The sequence below is a fragment of the Ceratotherium simum genome, chromosome 8 (assembly GCF_057802395.1).
Source record: "Ceratotherium simum simum isolate JZ-2026a chromosome 8, ASM5780239v1, whole genome shotgun sequence".
Classification (NCBI taxonomy): domain Eukaryota; kingdom Metazoa; phylum Chordata; class Mammalia; order Perissodactyla; family Rhinocerotidae; genus Ceratotherium; species Ceratotherium simum.
Genome location: NC_141907.1, coordinates 52687243 through 52703646, shown reverse-complemented (window position 1 = coordinate 52703646; position 16404 = coordinate 52687243). Strand labels below are relative to the sequence as shown.

Below are 16404 nucleotides of genomic sequence, written 5' to 3'. Positions count from 1 at the left end.
ACTGACCAACACCAAATGGGGTGGTCTTCAGGGTTTTTATTAGGTTGCCCAGATGCAGAGCCCAAAGGGGAAGAATTGGGGGTGAGGCTTAAAAGATGGGGTCAGACTTCTTATTACAATTTGCCAACTTAGGTAGAAAGTAAAATTAGATAATTTTGGAAATATTTTTAGTGCTGTCATATTGGGAACTAACAGAATCTCACCTTGGTAATTTGTTTCTAAGAAGTCAAATGAACAGCAGACAATTATATAGTGCCCACTATGTGCCAGGCACTGTTCTTAGCATTTTACGTATATTAAATAACTTAATTTTCACATGAACCTACAAGAGAGGAAATATATTATCCTTATTTGTTCCTAAGAGAAAACAAGTATAGAAAACTTAGCAACATATGCCCAGCTATAAATGGATGAAGTAAAGATTTATACCCATAATGACTAGTATCAAAGTCTGTGCTTTAATCGCATATACTGCCTCTTGATGCTGAGACTGTGTAAATAAACGGATTCAGGTATCTTTTGCTTTTTCTTTCTGTTTCTAATAAATTTTTAAAAACTATTTTATAAATTTAAATTTTATATCTTAGAAAAGGGCAATTATTCTATACAGCTTTAAAATTTCATTTTCATGTCTATGCTTCCGTTACTGTGTATTTTCATGTTATGGACATTTCAATAAAGACTACATATAACATTCATCATTTGTTTAAAAGTAGAAAAAAAATCCTTAAGAGCATTTATTGCATTTATTTAACAAAAATTTACTCCATGAGGGGCTTAGCTTTCAGCCAAAGCATTTGTAAATTAGGGGGGGGTTTGAGCCAATTTAGAACATAAAGAAAAAATTCCTAAAAGATATTTCTATGTTATTAATATCTATTATTTTCATTTCAGCCACTTTGATGTTATTTCATCCATTTCAAAATTTTGACAGAAGCCCACAAAGGAGTTTGTCCTCAAGTAAGGATTATGAAAGCATTTAAGTCCAGTCGGCATTGCAACTTGACCAGTTTATCTAATTGAAGGCAAAACTACCATATTTATTTTTCTTATTTGTTTATATACTTTTGGTAAGAGAAAATAAGTCAATGGTAGAGAAAATAAGGCATTAAATGCACCAAACTAGTCATAAATCAGAAAATTTAATTGGTAAAGGATAATGGTTAAATATTTTAACTCTCTAGAGAATCAGAATTTAGAATGTTTCAAAGATTGTTTATTTAGGGAAATGTGCTGAAACAGAAAATAAATTACTTTAGAATCTTGTTAATATGTCTCCATATTAACAGGGGTTTTGTTAGGTTGCCCAGATGTGGGGCCCAATGTGAAGATTAAACAACATGCTAATGTGTCAAAGTAGAAATCAAAAAATACCTTGAGGAGGAGGGGTTCAAGATGGTGGCATAGAAAGACCCTGAACTCACCTTTCCCACAGATACAACAAATTTACAGCTACATATGGAATAATTTTCCTCTTAAAAGTACCTCTGAATGAGATAAACAGCATCTCCACAACAAAAGATTAAAGAGATTCATTGAGACAAGTAAGAGCTGCAGACACACAGTCTTGGGATGCACAGTCAGGAAGCGGCGCCCAAAATATGGAACTTTCCATGGAGACGTGAAGGGACTTTGCCTCACATAGGCACCCCGACCCTTGGGTCTGGCACTGAAAAGACAAGTCCCTAAAATGTCTGGTTTTGAAAATCTACAGGGATTAAGTCCAGGGGAACTATAAAACTGTAGGGAATGGTGAACCCGCTCTTAAAGGGCTTGCACACAGACCCACTAAACCTAAGATCCAGTGCAAAAGCAACAGTTTAAAAAGAACCTAGACCATAAGTGTGGGAAACCCATTTACTTATCCTACAGTGGCTGCCAGAGAGGTAGGAACTCTCAGTGACTTTCCCTGGGGATGGAAGTGCTGGAAGGCACTATTTTTGCAATTTCATTCTAACTTGCTGGAGATGGAGCTGGTGGGTACTATTTTTGGTGCCTTCCCTCGAGCCTACTAGTACTGGTGGGCATGCTCTGCACCTACTCAGCCCGTACAGGAGCCACGCCACAGCCAGACTGGGCAAGCACACCATGCCCTCCCTGCTGCTGTGCCACAGCCAGGGAAGCACCCCACACAGAAGCCATGCCACGGCTGGGCCAGATGTCCCATGCCCCACCCAGCTGGCACTGCAGCTATGCCCCACCACAGCCAGTAGGCATGCACAGTCACACAAGGGACACCACTTGAGCACCTGGTTCTGAAGGACAGGGAAGATTGTGCTTCTAGGCCCCAAGGATCATCTCCTACGCAAGACCATTCCTTCGAGACTGGCAGAGGTAGCTGTTTCACCTAATACACATCAGCAAACACAGAAAGTCAGGCAAAACCAGGAGACAAAAGAGTATGTTCCAAACCAAAGAACAAGACAAATCTCCAGAAGAAGACCTTAATGAAAGGGAGATAAGCAACCTAGTGATAAAGAGAGTCCAAACTAATGGTCATAAAGATACTCACTGAACCCAGAAGAATGGATGAACACAGTGAGAACTTTAACAAAGAGATAAAAAAATATAAGAATGTACCAAGCAGAAGTTGTAACTGAACTGAAAAATACACTAGAGGAGTTCAACAGAGTGGATAAAGTAGAAGCTCAAATCAGTGAACTGGAAAACAAAGCAATGGATCTCACCCAGACAGAGCAGCAAAATAACAAAAAGAATTTAAAAGGTAGATACCTTAAGGGACTTCTGGTACAACATCAAGAGGAATTACATTTGTATTATAGGGATCCCAGGAGGAGAGGAGAGAGAGAAAGACCAGAAAAATTATTTGAAGAAATAATGCCTGAAAACTTCCCTATCTGAGGAAGGAAACAGACATCTACGTACAGGAAATCCAGATTGTTCCAAATAAGATGAACCCAAAGAGAACCACACCAAGACACATTATAATTAAAATATTAAAAGTTAATGATATTGAGATAATCTTAAAAGCACCTGGAGGAAAACAACTTACTACATACAAGGGAAACCCCATAAGTATACCAGCAGATTTTTCAGCAAAAGTTTACAGGCTAGAAGGGAGAGGCAGGGCATTTACAAAGTACTGAAAGGAAAAAATTGCCAATCAAGAATTCTCTACCTGGAAAGCTTATTCAGAATTGAAGAAGAGATTAAGAGTTTTCCAAAGAAGCAAAAGCTAAAGAAGTTCATCAACACTAAACGTGCCTTATAAGCAATGTTAAAGGGACTTCACTAAGCTGAAAAGAAAAGACACTAATTAATAATGAGAAAACATATAAAAGTAATAATCTCACTGGAAAAAAAGGTAAATATATAGTAAAGCTAATAGATCAATCACTTATAAAGCAAGTATAAATGTCAAAAGACAAAAGTAGTAAAATTAACTAAAATTAAAATAACTAGTTAAGGGATGCATAAAGCAAAAAGATGTAAAATGTGTCATCAAAAATATAAAATGTGGGGAGAGGAGTAAAACTGTAAAGCTTTGGAATGTGTTCAAATTTAAGTTCCTATCACCTTAAAAGAGACTGTTATACACATAGAATGTTATATGTGACCCACACAGTAACCACAAAAAAAGCTCATGGTAAATACACAAAAGATAATAATAAAGGAAACTAAATGTAACACTAAAGAAAGCCATCAAAACACAGGGAAAGAGAGAAAGAGAAAAAAGGCACAGAGAGAAACTACAAAAACAGCCAGAAAACAACTAACAAAATAGCAATAAGTGAACACCTTTCAATAATTACTTTAAGTGTAAACGGACTAAATTTGCCAATCAAAAGAAAGAGAGTGGCTGAACAGATAAAAAAACAAGAGCCATCCATATGCTGCCTGCAGAAGACTCACTTCAGAAGTAAGGAAACACACAACTGAATGTGAAGGTATGGGAAAAGATAATCCATGAAAGTGGAAACAAAAAGAAAGCTGGAGTAGCTATACTCACATCAGAAAAATAGACTTTAAAACACAGACTGTAATAAAAAAACAAGGAAGGGCACTACATAATGATAAAGTGGTCGATCCAGCAAGAAGATATAACATTTATAAATATATATACCTGCAACATAGGAGCACTTAAATATATAAAGCAAATATTAACAAACCTAAAGGGAGAAATTAAAAGCAGTACAATAATATTAGGGGACTTGAACACTTCACTTACAGCAATGGATATATCATCCAGACAGAAAATCAATAAGGAAACATCGGCCTTAAACAACATATTAGACCAGATGGACTTAACAGATATATTCAAGAAATTCTACCCCAAAGCAGCAGAATACTCATTCTTCTCGAGTGCACATGGAACATTCTCCAGGATAGATCACATGTTGGGCCACAAAACAAGTCTCAATAAATTTAAGATTGAAATTATATCAAGCATCTTCTCCAACAACAATGGTATGAAACTAGAAATTAATTACAGTCTGAAACCTGGAAACATCACAAAAACAGAGAAATTAAACAACAGGCTACTGAACAAACAATGAGTCATGAAAGAAATCAAAGAAGAAATTAAAAAATACCTAGAGACAAATGAAGACAGATATAGACACACACAAATCCCTAGCATGCAACAAAAACGGTTCTAAGAGAAAAGTGCATAGCAATACAGGCCTACCTCAAAAAATAAGAAAAATCTCAAACAATCTAACTTTACACCTAAAGGAACTAGAAAAAGAAAAACAAACAAAGCCCAAAGTTCATAGAAGAAGGGAAATGATAAAGATGAGAGCAAAAATAAAATAGAGACTAAAAAGACAGACAATATCAAAGAAACTAAGAGCTGGTTTTTCAGAAAGATAAAATTGACAAACTTTAGCCAGATTCATAAAAAAAAAAAAAAATAGAGGACTCAATTATATGAAATCAGAAACGAAAGAGGAGACATTACAACTGATACCACAGAACTACGAAGGATTATAAGAGATAACTACAAACAATTATATACCAACAAATTGGACAATCTAGAAGAAATGGGTAAATTCCTAGAAACATACAACCTACCGAGACTGAATCATGAAGAAATAGAAAATCTAAGCACATTGATTACTAGTAAGAAGATTGATTCAGTAATCAAAAACCTCACAACAACAAAAATCCAGGACTGGATAGCTTCACTGGTGAATTCTATCAAATATTCAAAGAAGAGTTAATAGCAATCCTTCTCAAACTCTTCCAAAAAAAATAAGTCCATATTCATTTTACAAGGGTAGCATTACCCTGATATTAAAACCAGACGAGGATGCCACAAGGCAAGAAAATTAAATGCCAATTGTCCAGATGAACATAGATGCAAAAATCCTCAACAAAATGTTAGCAAACCAAATTCAACAATATTGTAAAAGGATCCTACACCATGATCAAATGGGTTTCAATACCCACAAGTCAATCAATGTAATACACCCCATTAATAAAATGAAAAATCATATGATCATTTCAATACATGAAGAAAAAACATTTGACAAAATTCAACATCCTTTTACGATAAAAACTCTCAACAAAGTAGGTATAGAGGGAATGTATCTCAACATAATAAAGGCCGTATATGACAAGCCCATAGCCAAGATCATACTCAATGGTGAAATGCTGAAAGCTTTTCCTTTAAGATCAAGAAAAAGACAAGGATGTCCACTCTCACCACTTTTATTCAACATAGTATTGGAAGTCCAAGCCAGAGAAATTGGGCAAGGAAAAAAAATAAAAGGCATCCAAATTTGAAAGGAAGAAGTAAAACTGTCACTGTTTGCAGATAACGTGATATTATATATAGAAAATCCTAAACAAAAAAACTAAACAAAAAAAAATCCTGCCAAAAAACCTGGTAAAATTAGTAAACAAATTCGGTCAAGTTGCAGGATACAAAATCAATACGCAAAAATCTGTTGCATTTCTATACACCAATAACAAACTATTAGAAATAGAAATTAAGAAAACAATCCCATTTACAATTGCATCAAAAAGAATAAAATACGTAGGAATAAATTCAACCAAAGAGGTGAATACTTGTATGCTGAAAACTATAAGCCATTAATGAAAGATATTGAAGAAGACACAAACAAATGGAAAGATATTCCATGCCAATGGATTGGAAGAATGTTAAAATGTCCATACTACCCAAAGCAGTCTACAGAGTCAATGCAATCCTTGTCAAAATTCCAATGGCATTTTTTACAGAAATAGAACAAACGATCCTAAAATTTGTGGGGAACCACAAAAGACCCTGAATAGCCAAAGCAATCTTGAGAAAGAACAATGCTGGAAGCATCATGCTCTCTGATTTCAAACTATATTACAAAATGATGGTAACCAAAACAGTATGGCATTGGCATAAAAACAGACACGTAGATCAATGGAACAGAATAGAGAGCCCAGAAATAAGCCCATATATATACAGTCAAGTGATATTTCACAAAGAGCCAAGAATACTCAATGGAGAAAAGACAGTCTCTTAAATAAATGGTGTTGGGAAAACTGGATATTCACATGCAAAAGAATGAAACTAGACCCCATCTTACTCTAATCACAATTTAAGACCTGAAACTGTAAAACTCCTAGAAGAAAATATCAGGAAACATCTTCTTGACATAGGTTTTGGCAATGATCTTTTAGATCTAATGCCTAAAGCATAGGCAACAAAATTAAAAGTAAACAAGTGGGACTACATCAAACTCAAAAGCTCTGCACAGCAAAAGAAATGATCAACACAATGAAAAGGCAACCTAAAAAGTGGGAGAAAATATTTGCAAACCATATATCGAAGGGGTTCTTATCAAAAATACATAAGGAACACATACAACTCAATGGCAAACAAACAAATAACCAAATTAAAAAATGAGCAAAGGACCTGAATAGACATTTTTCCAAAGAAGATATTCAAATGGGCAACAAGTACACATAAAGGTGTTCAACACTACTAATCATCAGAGAAATGCAAGTCAAAACCACAATGAGCTATCACTTCACACCTGTTAGGATGGCTTTTGTCAAAAAGAGAGGAGATAACAAATGATGGCAAAGATGTCGATAAAAGGAAACCCTTGTACACTGTTGGAAATGTAAATTGATACAGCCACTGTGGAGTTTCCTCAACAATTAAAAATAGAACTACCATATAATCCAGCAATTCCACTTCTGTGTATTTATCCTAAGAAAACAAAAACTCTAACTCAAAAAGATATATGCACCCCCATGTACATTGCAGCTATATGTACACACACACACACACACACACACACACACACACAATGGAAAAATATTCAGCCATAAAAAAGAATCAAATCTTGCCATTTGCAAAATAATATGGATGAACCTTGAAGACATTATGCTAAGTGAAATAAGTCAGACTGAAGAAGATAAGTACTGTATGATTGCATTAATATGTGAAATTACAAAAAAAAAAAACTAGCTCATAGACACAGAGAACAGATTGGTGGTTGCCAGAGGCAAGGGGTAGGGGTAGGCGAAGGGAGTCAAAAGGAACAAACTATATTATAAAATAAATGTCAAAGGTCATTGTAAAATAAATAAGCATGGTGACTATAGTTAATAATACTGTATTGCATATTTGAATATTGCTCAGAGAGTACATCTTAATAATCCTAATCACAAGACAAAAAAATAACAATTTTTGTAACTATGTGTGGTGACGGATATTAACTAGATTTATTGTAGTGATCATTTCGCAGTACACACAAAAATCAATCCCTGCTATAATAGAGTCTGTCATGTAACTAAGAGGGGGAACATCTTCCAGAACCCTGATGAAAATACATCAAAATATTAGGCAATGAAGTGACTATGCTGAATTCTTTACACAAGTTCAAATATCTGTATCTGTAGGTTAATAAAGATAGCTAATTATTGATATGTAGATGTGTAGACATAAATAAAACATAAATTCTTATAAGGTAGGATATAGCTCTACATATATAAATATATACTTAAATGTTTATTAGTATTTTTAGCTGATCAAATTTGTAACTGGACTTCATTATTGTTCCCTCCATATTAAATGATACATTGCCCATTTCTAATACATGTAATTGTGGAGGACAGAGAATAAATCTGGTACTGTGGTCATAATTTGAAGCACATGAGTTTGAATCTCGGCTATTCCACATTTATCATCTGACATTCATATTTAAATTTATATCATTATATTTTAGTGAGTCAATATTAATATCAAATAGAACAGAATGATATTCAATGATTCATTCTAATATTTTCCTCATTTTTATTTAGGGAATTTGTTTTGCTTTATTTTTGTTTTTGCCTTTGAGATTTCCATAGTTGTTTATATGACTTGTTTGAAGGTAAAATAGGTTCCTGTAACAATATCTATTTTTATTTTGCCTCTTTACTACAATCACAAATATGAATATGGGAATTATTGATTATTTAAAAAGCACATTTTATAAAATTTAATTTCATTATTACAAGTTAATTTTTACATCACCTATTATGAAATAAGTCAATTCTAAACTTTTATCATTTTGAAATTTAAAAATAGAAAATTCATTAAAAGATCCCAAAAGGTATATGCAAGTAAACAATCTTAGGCTAAGTTAATTTTCTAAACTTTTTGGAATTTTCTGTTACTTGGTTCTGATTATCTAAGCAATTTAAATTAATATAACATTTGGATACTACATAATGTGTCAAGCAGCAGGGAAAAAATGATCCATAATCAACCATTTCAGTAACTACCACACATACCATCTTGGATATTTTCTCATAGTATTCTTTTCCATTATTTTTCTCTTAAGATAACAATATTTTTTCCAAAATAATATTAAAATTTTTGTTCTCATATGGACATTATATTCACAAAATCAAGAGCTATGTAAAAAAATAGTAAAATAACTATTTTAAATAGTGAACGTAGGCACTCTTAAACTGCAAGTATGTATAAAGCAAGAGCAAACACAAGAAAATGGTAAAATCTTACCCTTGAAAACATCTGTAAACATTTCAACACTTACTATTTGGAAGACCCGTTTATTCACTTAAGAAGACTTGCATATGCTTACAAACATAATCAATCACTACAATCGATCTTTCCACTATTCTGTGCACTCCTTGATGCATCAACAAGACATGACTAAAACATGTTATCAGCCTCAGTCTCTTCATAACTGATTACCTCACATTAGAGTCATTGGCAATTTAGTATTTTAGATTGAGCACACCCAGGAGAAGTAGCCGGAGTTCTCAGTCCTCAGAATACCCTTTCCTTATCCTGGTCTTGAAGTTATTCATGATTCCTGTCACTCTTAAGGAAGAGTTTATTTGTTCTTTCCATTCTGAAAAAGCACTCCCAAATATTTCATGAAAAGAACTATAGGAACGTGAGCCAGAATACTGCAACTCTGTATTAGAAACAATTGTCAGACTTGGGAGCATTACAGTAAACATGTTATGTATAAATAGTGGTCAGATGCAAACCACAATTATTTCAAAGATACAAAGCAGAGCTACATTAGTAAGCATAATTTAAACCAACTCTTTTGGGATTAGAAGAGTAAATCCAGACCAAAAAATCAAACATTTGTATAATTCTGTTTTCATCACAAGCTTACAAGGCAGTTATCACTGTCATTTGCTACTGTTGATTCTGGATCAGGTTGCAATTTGTGTTGATCCCTCCAGCTATTAGGTTATCAGTGTTTTACCAAATGAAAAACTGCATTCAAAAATCTTTCTGAACTCTGTGAACGTGGCTCTGTGATGATGAAATCTAGCTCCACTGAATTATTTTCCCAAAACTCATACACTGAAATCTTTGGCAAAAAGTGACAGGTAAAAGGTTTTTAATGAAACAAACGCCAAGAATAGAATGATCAGGAAGGTAGTAACCCTACTGCCTACATCTCTGACTAGCCCATTTTTTAACTACTGAAGAGCACAGTGTCCTGCTCCAACCTTTCAGATACTGGGGAACTCTCAGCTTTTTTCAACATTTCTGTGTGCGTGTATGTGAAATGTATTTATCCTCAGACTCATTAGGATTTTTTCACCTCTTTCTGAGAGGTGACAGCAATTGACAGTCTTAATACCATCACTTTAGATAGTGTGAAATAAAATCCGTTTCCCCTAGGTGGTAGCCTTTATGCCAGTTGTCCTGGTCTAATTATTAAAAGCATCTCATTTCACTTTTGAAAGTGTCCCAGTTTGTAAAATAAATTGTATAGTATCTAGTTCTAGGCAATTACTGATTGGCCAAGCTCCTCTGGCGGTCTTCCATTTGTTAAGAAATCAAAGTAAACTTGAAATATCAGGGTTAGAAGAGACTCTAAGCCACATCTAATCTAACCATATATCTGATATTTAAATCTCTTCTTCATCTTGATAATGGCCTTTTATTAAGAAAAAAATTAGAATATCACTCAAAGACAAAACTTATACTCATAGGATGCAAAAATTAAATAGATGTTTTTGACAACTAGATAAAACTCTGAAGTAAAATCCTGTAATTTTCATTATAGCTTGAATGTATAATACACTTGGAGAATTTTGTTTTTCCAGTATGACCACTGTGCAGCTCATAGGTTCTACAGTGATACTTGCACAATGTCATTGTAAGTAAAGTCATAATAACATACCTACTAAAAATTACTGAGTTCAATGTTTCTGTTACGTATTGGTCTGGATATTGGCGATAGAAAGTGAACAAAACAGACAGATCTTGGCGCTCATGGAGCTTAAATTTCATGGAAGGAGGGAGCATAAAATGTGCAAGTATATGAGAGGTGAAGATTTCTTAAATCTAGAAATAGACTAAAAAATGTTCTCAAAGCTTTAATTTTGTAGCATACACAATATTTATTTCTTGCAGAAATAATAAAGTAGTTAGAAAATGAATAATATATGGAGAAAGGAAGAGAAAGATTGTTTTGTTAAGATTCTATTTACTCTCCTATTTCTTGGTATATCAAGGGAAATCAAGAAAAGAAGCTTCCCTGTCTTACAAGTTAAGCATCTTGTGAGATGCTGCAATCAGAGGATCCTTCAGACTGAGAGAGCCACAGAGTACCATTTGTTACTATTGTATTTTCAAAATGTTTTTCTTATAGAAATCTTTAAAAATGAAGCCTTGTAGAAAAAAAATTAAATATGAAAATAATAGACATGCTTTTCTCTAACTCTTTTTTCCTCTCTCTTTTCTAATTTATACTGAATTCTTCTTTTTTAGAGAAGTCTATTCTAGGCTAGCTGTTGCCAGGCATGTGTCTCCACCCACATGGCTGGACTCGTCCCAGGGGCTCTACACCCAACTGCACATTGGGGTCAGTTTATTTCACAGTTTCTACTGTCATATGTGTTTGAGAGAAAGTGAAAATGTTTATTGAATTGCTTAATGTTTATGTTTAGCAAATTTGTTTGCCAGCATGCTATGTTATTCCATACCCCTATCAGGAAGGCCTTTTACAATCTGAGGTTCCCTGTCTTCATCCTTATCTTCAAAATACATCTAGGCTGAGTCTTCCATAACTTTAGAAGACGCTTTCTCCTTTCAATTATTTAACTATTCTAGATGAGGAGATGGTTATTGTTTGTGAGTAAACAATTATCTGTAACTAATTCAATGTTCTTTGGGATATCTGATATTTGGATTTAATTGTGCTACTCTTGCAAGCTACTGGATAATTAGTTGAATATAACGTTTTAGTAAGTCTGGACTCCTCTGCTCTGTTAAATTAATAATTACTGGTGGTTCATGAGCAAGATTTCCAAAAGATGATGAGGGTTTTCTCAGTAATGCAGAATGGCACTTCTTTTGTTCACCTGTGAGGTGCTTTCCACAGGATCTTAAAATTCAAATAGACATGCTTAACTCTACTGATAAAAATGAAATGGAAAGCTTGCCAAATTTAACTTGATGGCTTCTTCTTTGTAGTTGGTAATGGGCACTCTTCCATGCTCCTATCTTTTTAAGGACAGAAACTCACAACTCTCTCTACAGTTTTTTCAGGCCCCTTTAGTACTTAGCATACTCATGAGAACAATATATATTTTCTAAAAATCTGATTGGACACAAGAGATTAAAATAGAAACTTAGTGAGGAGGATATATCTTTGAGTGAACAGGGAAAGGCAAGTAGTAATGAGAAGAGGAAGGTTATGGAAGAGAAGGCTGAAGATCTAAGAGAAACAATCACCCACGTAGCTCAGACAATACAAACGATAGTTATGCATCATCTATAACACTCTTCAAGCTAGTCCTCAAATGTTGTAAGGAGAAAGGTTTAGGAAGAAAAATATTTTATCAACACGTAGAACCATACTTTATTAACAGCTTGTAGTAACCTTGCTGATTATTCATCCCTTCAAGAGAACTGATTCCTAAAAATGAAGATTGCCTCATACCCATGAGTAAAGCATGCACTCTGGTTATGGATAAAGTATGAGCCACTTTTCCTCTTGTAATTCAGAACTTCACAATTTCAAACTGCCTGAGCATCACTGGAAACCAAAAGCCTTTGTCTGCATTTCATAGAAACAGATCAAAATGATGGAGTTAGCTCCAATCTCGATAACCATTTATGCCCCAATTTTTCTTATGAATGCAACACAGTCCTCAGAAATGAAAGGAATAAAAAAGAGAGGCACAAAAGCACTGGTAATATTGTGTAATTGTAATCAAAATGCATTGGATGTTCATGAGGAAAATTTACGTTTTTACTCAGGTAGAAATCTTACATATCATAGACTGTAGATTTTTTCATACACATTTTTCTGCCTGCTTAAAATACCTCAATATTCATATTTAGAAACTATTTGGTAAGGTGTTGATTTTTAACAAGATAATACTATTCTTTTTATGAATGAGTGTGCATATCTTTTACTTGACACATACTTTAACAAATACACCGGAGGAATGGAATTTATACAATATATCTTAAACACTCAGCTTCAATAGAGTAATGCCCAGCTTACATAGGCATTCCTATTAATGACATATAGACACAAGACTTTTTCTCATGTAGCATAGCAAGCTAGTTCTAAATCAAGAATCTCTCCCTTTCTTCCTAAGATTTGTCTAGTAAGTGTTCTTCAGTTTAAATTATTCAAACTAAAGAAAATAAGCGTGAGTATCCTTCTTTGTAAAAGTGTCCATAAGTAAGAAAACTCTTTAAAAAAGGAAAAAAAAATTTTTTCTAAATAAAGCGTAGACATTTATTAAGTGATAGCATTTTCATTATCAATTTGTGCATATACGGATCTTATAAATTCAATATAAATAATGAATGTGAGGTCTACTTCAAGATGGTAGATCAAACACTCATGTGTAATTTCATTCCTCATAACCTCATTGAAATGAGAGAAAAATTTAAATATAGGTGTGCATGAGCACATGTGTAAGCAAAAGAAGAATTGCCAAAACAAAGAGATGTTATTAATTGAAGAAGTTGTGTATTATTTCTGGAAAGTAGAAAGTGAAAAATTGGAGGAATAGATGAATCAGAAAGAAGAAACCTATAACCAAAAAGCAATTGTGCCCTTCTCTTAAGGGGAATCACATACTTCAGAACCTAGAGAACAAAATTGGAATCAAATATTACAAAAACCACAAAAGTGCTTTTTTGGGGGCACTTTCAGAACATCAGAATAAGCCTTTCTAAATCTACCACCCATAAAAGTTTTCAAACACTGGCAAAAATTGTCAAAATCAAATGTTTCAGAACTCTGCAAATAACTACAGCTTACAATAATCTGATGAGTGTTTTTCAAGAAAAATGGTTGAATCTTGTTAAGCATTTTAAATTGTCCCATTACAAAACCCTTCTCCCTAGGACCATGGTAGCCTCAAAAACCAGCAACCTTGGATCAATGGTAGCTGTGACAATCAGCAAGCTAGAAGCCACTGGTAGGAGAAGATAGGTTTGGAGCCTTTAAAAAAAAGGAAACATGGGGGCCGGCCCGTTGGCGCAGCAGTTAAGTGCATGTGCTCCGCTGCGGCGGCCTGGGATTCGCTGGTTCGGATCCCAGGCGTGCACCGACGCACTGCCTGGCAAGCCATGTTGTGGTGGTGTCCCATATAAAGTAGAGGAAGATGGGCACAGATGTTAGCCCAGGGCCAGTCTTCCTCAGCAAAAAAAGAGGAGGATTGGCAGATGTTAGGATAAGGCTGATATCCTCACAAAAAAAAAAAAAAGGAAACATGCTCAGAGACTTGTCACTATTTGGCCTTTCTAGAATATTCCTACAAAAGCCACTTTCATAGAACTTGTCTTTATTTGAAATGACTCAGACCTTACTCATTAAGGAAACCCTGATCCCTAGGATATGTGCTAAAAACAATCAATAGTAATTGTTTTACATCATAGATGCCTGGGGTGGATATATTATGTGATGTAAACAAGAAGCTGGCCAAAAGTCTTAAAAGGAAAATCTGCAGAATGAAATATCCATAGGGGGCTTTGAAAGTACTGACATATTCCTGGGAACCTAGAAGTTTATGCCTATAGGCAGGTCTGTGTGCATGCCTAGGACAGTCCTTAGTAGGTCCTAATCTCTTATCTCTGACTGTTCTGGAGGGTCTGCATAAATATAAAGTGAAACCTAAGGCAAAGTCGTAAAGTTCTTGCCAGATGATCTAACAATTATCACCACACACACACACACAGAAACCCTCAGCAAAGTTTGGGAGTCTTATCGGTTCAAGGAAATTAAGAAAAACTATCTAATTATTGGCTGACCACTAAGCTAACTGAGTATAGACTTCCATGCTAGCCCATGACAAAAAAAAACACACTTACAGAATTAGTGTAGGAGAGTCACTAAACAAATTAACAGCAATGTCAACAACACAAAAAAACCCTGGGTAGAGGGAAATCTGATTTCCAGAGTTACTACATTACATAATTTAAAATGACCAGAATTCAACCAAAAATTATAAGATGTGGAAAGAAACGAAAATATTTGGACCACATACAAGAAGAAAAGAATTCAATAGAAACTCTATCTAGTAGGCTCACACATTGAACTTCTAGATAGGATGTTAAATGAGCATTGTAAATGTGTTCCAAGAACAAAAGAAAACCATATCTAAAGAATTAAAGGAAAATATGGCAATGGTGACTCATCAAATAGAGGACTTCAATAAAGAGAGAGAGAAAAAAAGTTTTCAGGAGTTGAAAAGTACAATACTGAAACAAGAAAATTGATTAGAGGGCTCAGCAGCAAATTTGAGGCAGAAGAAGAAAGAATAAGCTATCTTGAAGATGGGCGATTGCGATTATCCAGTATGAACAATAGGAATGAAGAAAAATGAACAGTGTCTCAGAGACTTGTAAGACAGGTTATTACTTTCCTTAAGCAGTCATAATAAATTACAACAAACTCAGTGGCTGAAAGTAGCACATTTCTGGAGGCCAAAGTTCAAATCAAGGTATTGGCAAATCCATTGTTTGCCTCTCCAAGCTTCTACTGTCTGATGGCATTCTTCAGGCTATATTGCTCTTATATCTCTATCTGTGATCCTATTGCCTCCTTCTCTTCTATTTTCCTCCTGTAACTCTCAAGGAACATTTGTCATTGGATTTAGGGTTCCCCCAGATAATCCAGGGTGATCTCATCTTCAACATCTTTAGCTTAATTTCATCTGCAAAAACCTTTTTTTCAAATAGGGTAACATTTACCAGTTCCAAGGATCTGACATGGATATCTTTTGGGGGACCATTTTTCATCCTAACATAGATATCATCAGGCATAATAAAATACATATAATGGGAGTCTCAGAAGGAAAGGAGAGAGAGAAAAGGACAAAGAATATTTGAAGAATTAATGGACCACAACTTACCAAATTTGATGAAGAACGTTAATATCTATATCCAAAGACTCAAGAAGCTCCAAGTAGGTTTGAGTCAAGGAAATGTACACATAGACACATTATAGTCTAATTATAGTCTAATTGTCAAAGACCATAGTCAAAGGGAGAATCTTGATAGCAGTTAGATAAAAATGATCGATTGTGCACAAAAGATTCTCTATACAATTAACAACTGACATCAGAAACTGAATATTCCAAAAAGATATAAGATGATCTATTCATAGAGCTAAAAGAAAAAAGTTGTCAACAAAAATTCTATATCCAACAAACTGTTCTTCAAAAATAAAGGAGTTACAAAAATTCATAAAGAGGTGACTATGAACAATAAATTCCCAAAATTTTGATAACCTAGAAGAAATGAATAAATTCATAGAAACATATAACATACCAAGACTGAATCATAAGAAATAGAATATCTGAACAGACCAATTACTAGTAAGGAGATTGAATCAGTGATCAAAAATCTCCTAACAAACAAAAGTCCAAGATCAGACAGCTTCACTGGTTAATTCTACCAAACATTCAAAAGAGAATTAATACCAT

At 34.3% G+C, this 16404-nt stretch overlaps 1 long non-coding RNA gene across 8 annotated transcripts in view; it reads left to right on the top strand.

The window, feature by feature from the left end:
• Nucleotides 1–16404, top strand: part of LOC147916463 (uncharacterized) — a 255346-nt gene that overhangs the window by 235779 nt on the left and 3163 nt on the right. For 5 of the 8 annotated variants that reach the window (XR_015552928.1, XR_015552932.1, XR_015552930.1 and 2 more), the window contains one exon: nt 895–7237. This is a non-coding gene — a long non-coding RNA (uncharacterized LOC147916463). Of the gene's footprint in view, nt 1–894; nt 7238–16404 lie in introns of those variants that run through there. The other 3 variants (XR_015552927.1, XR_015552926.1, XR_015552931.1) reach the window with 1 other exon arrangement.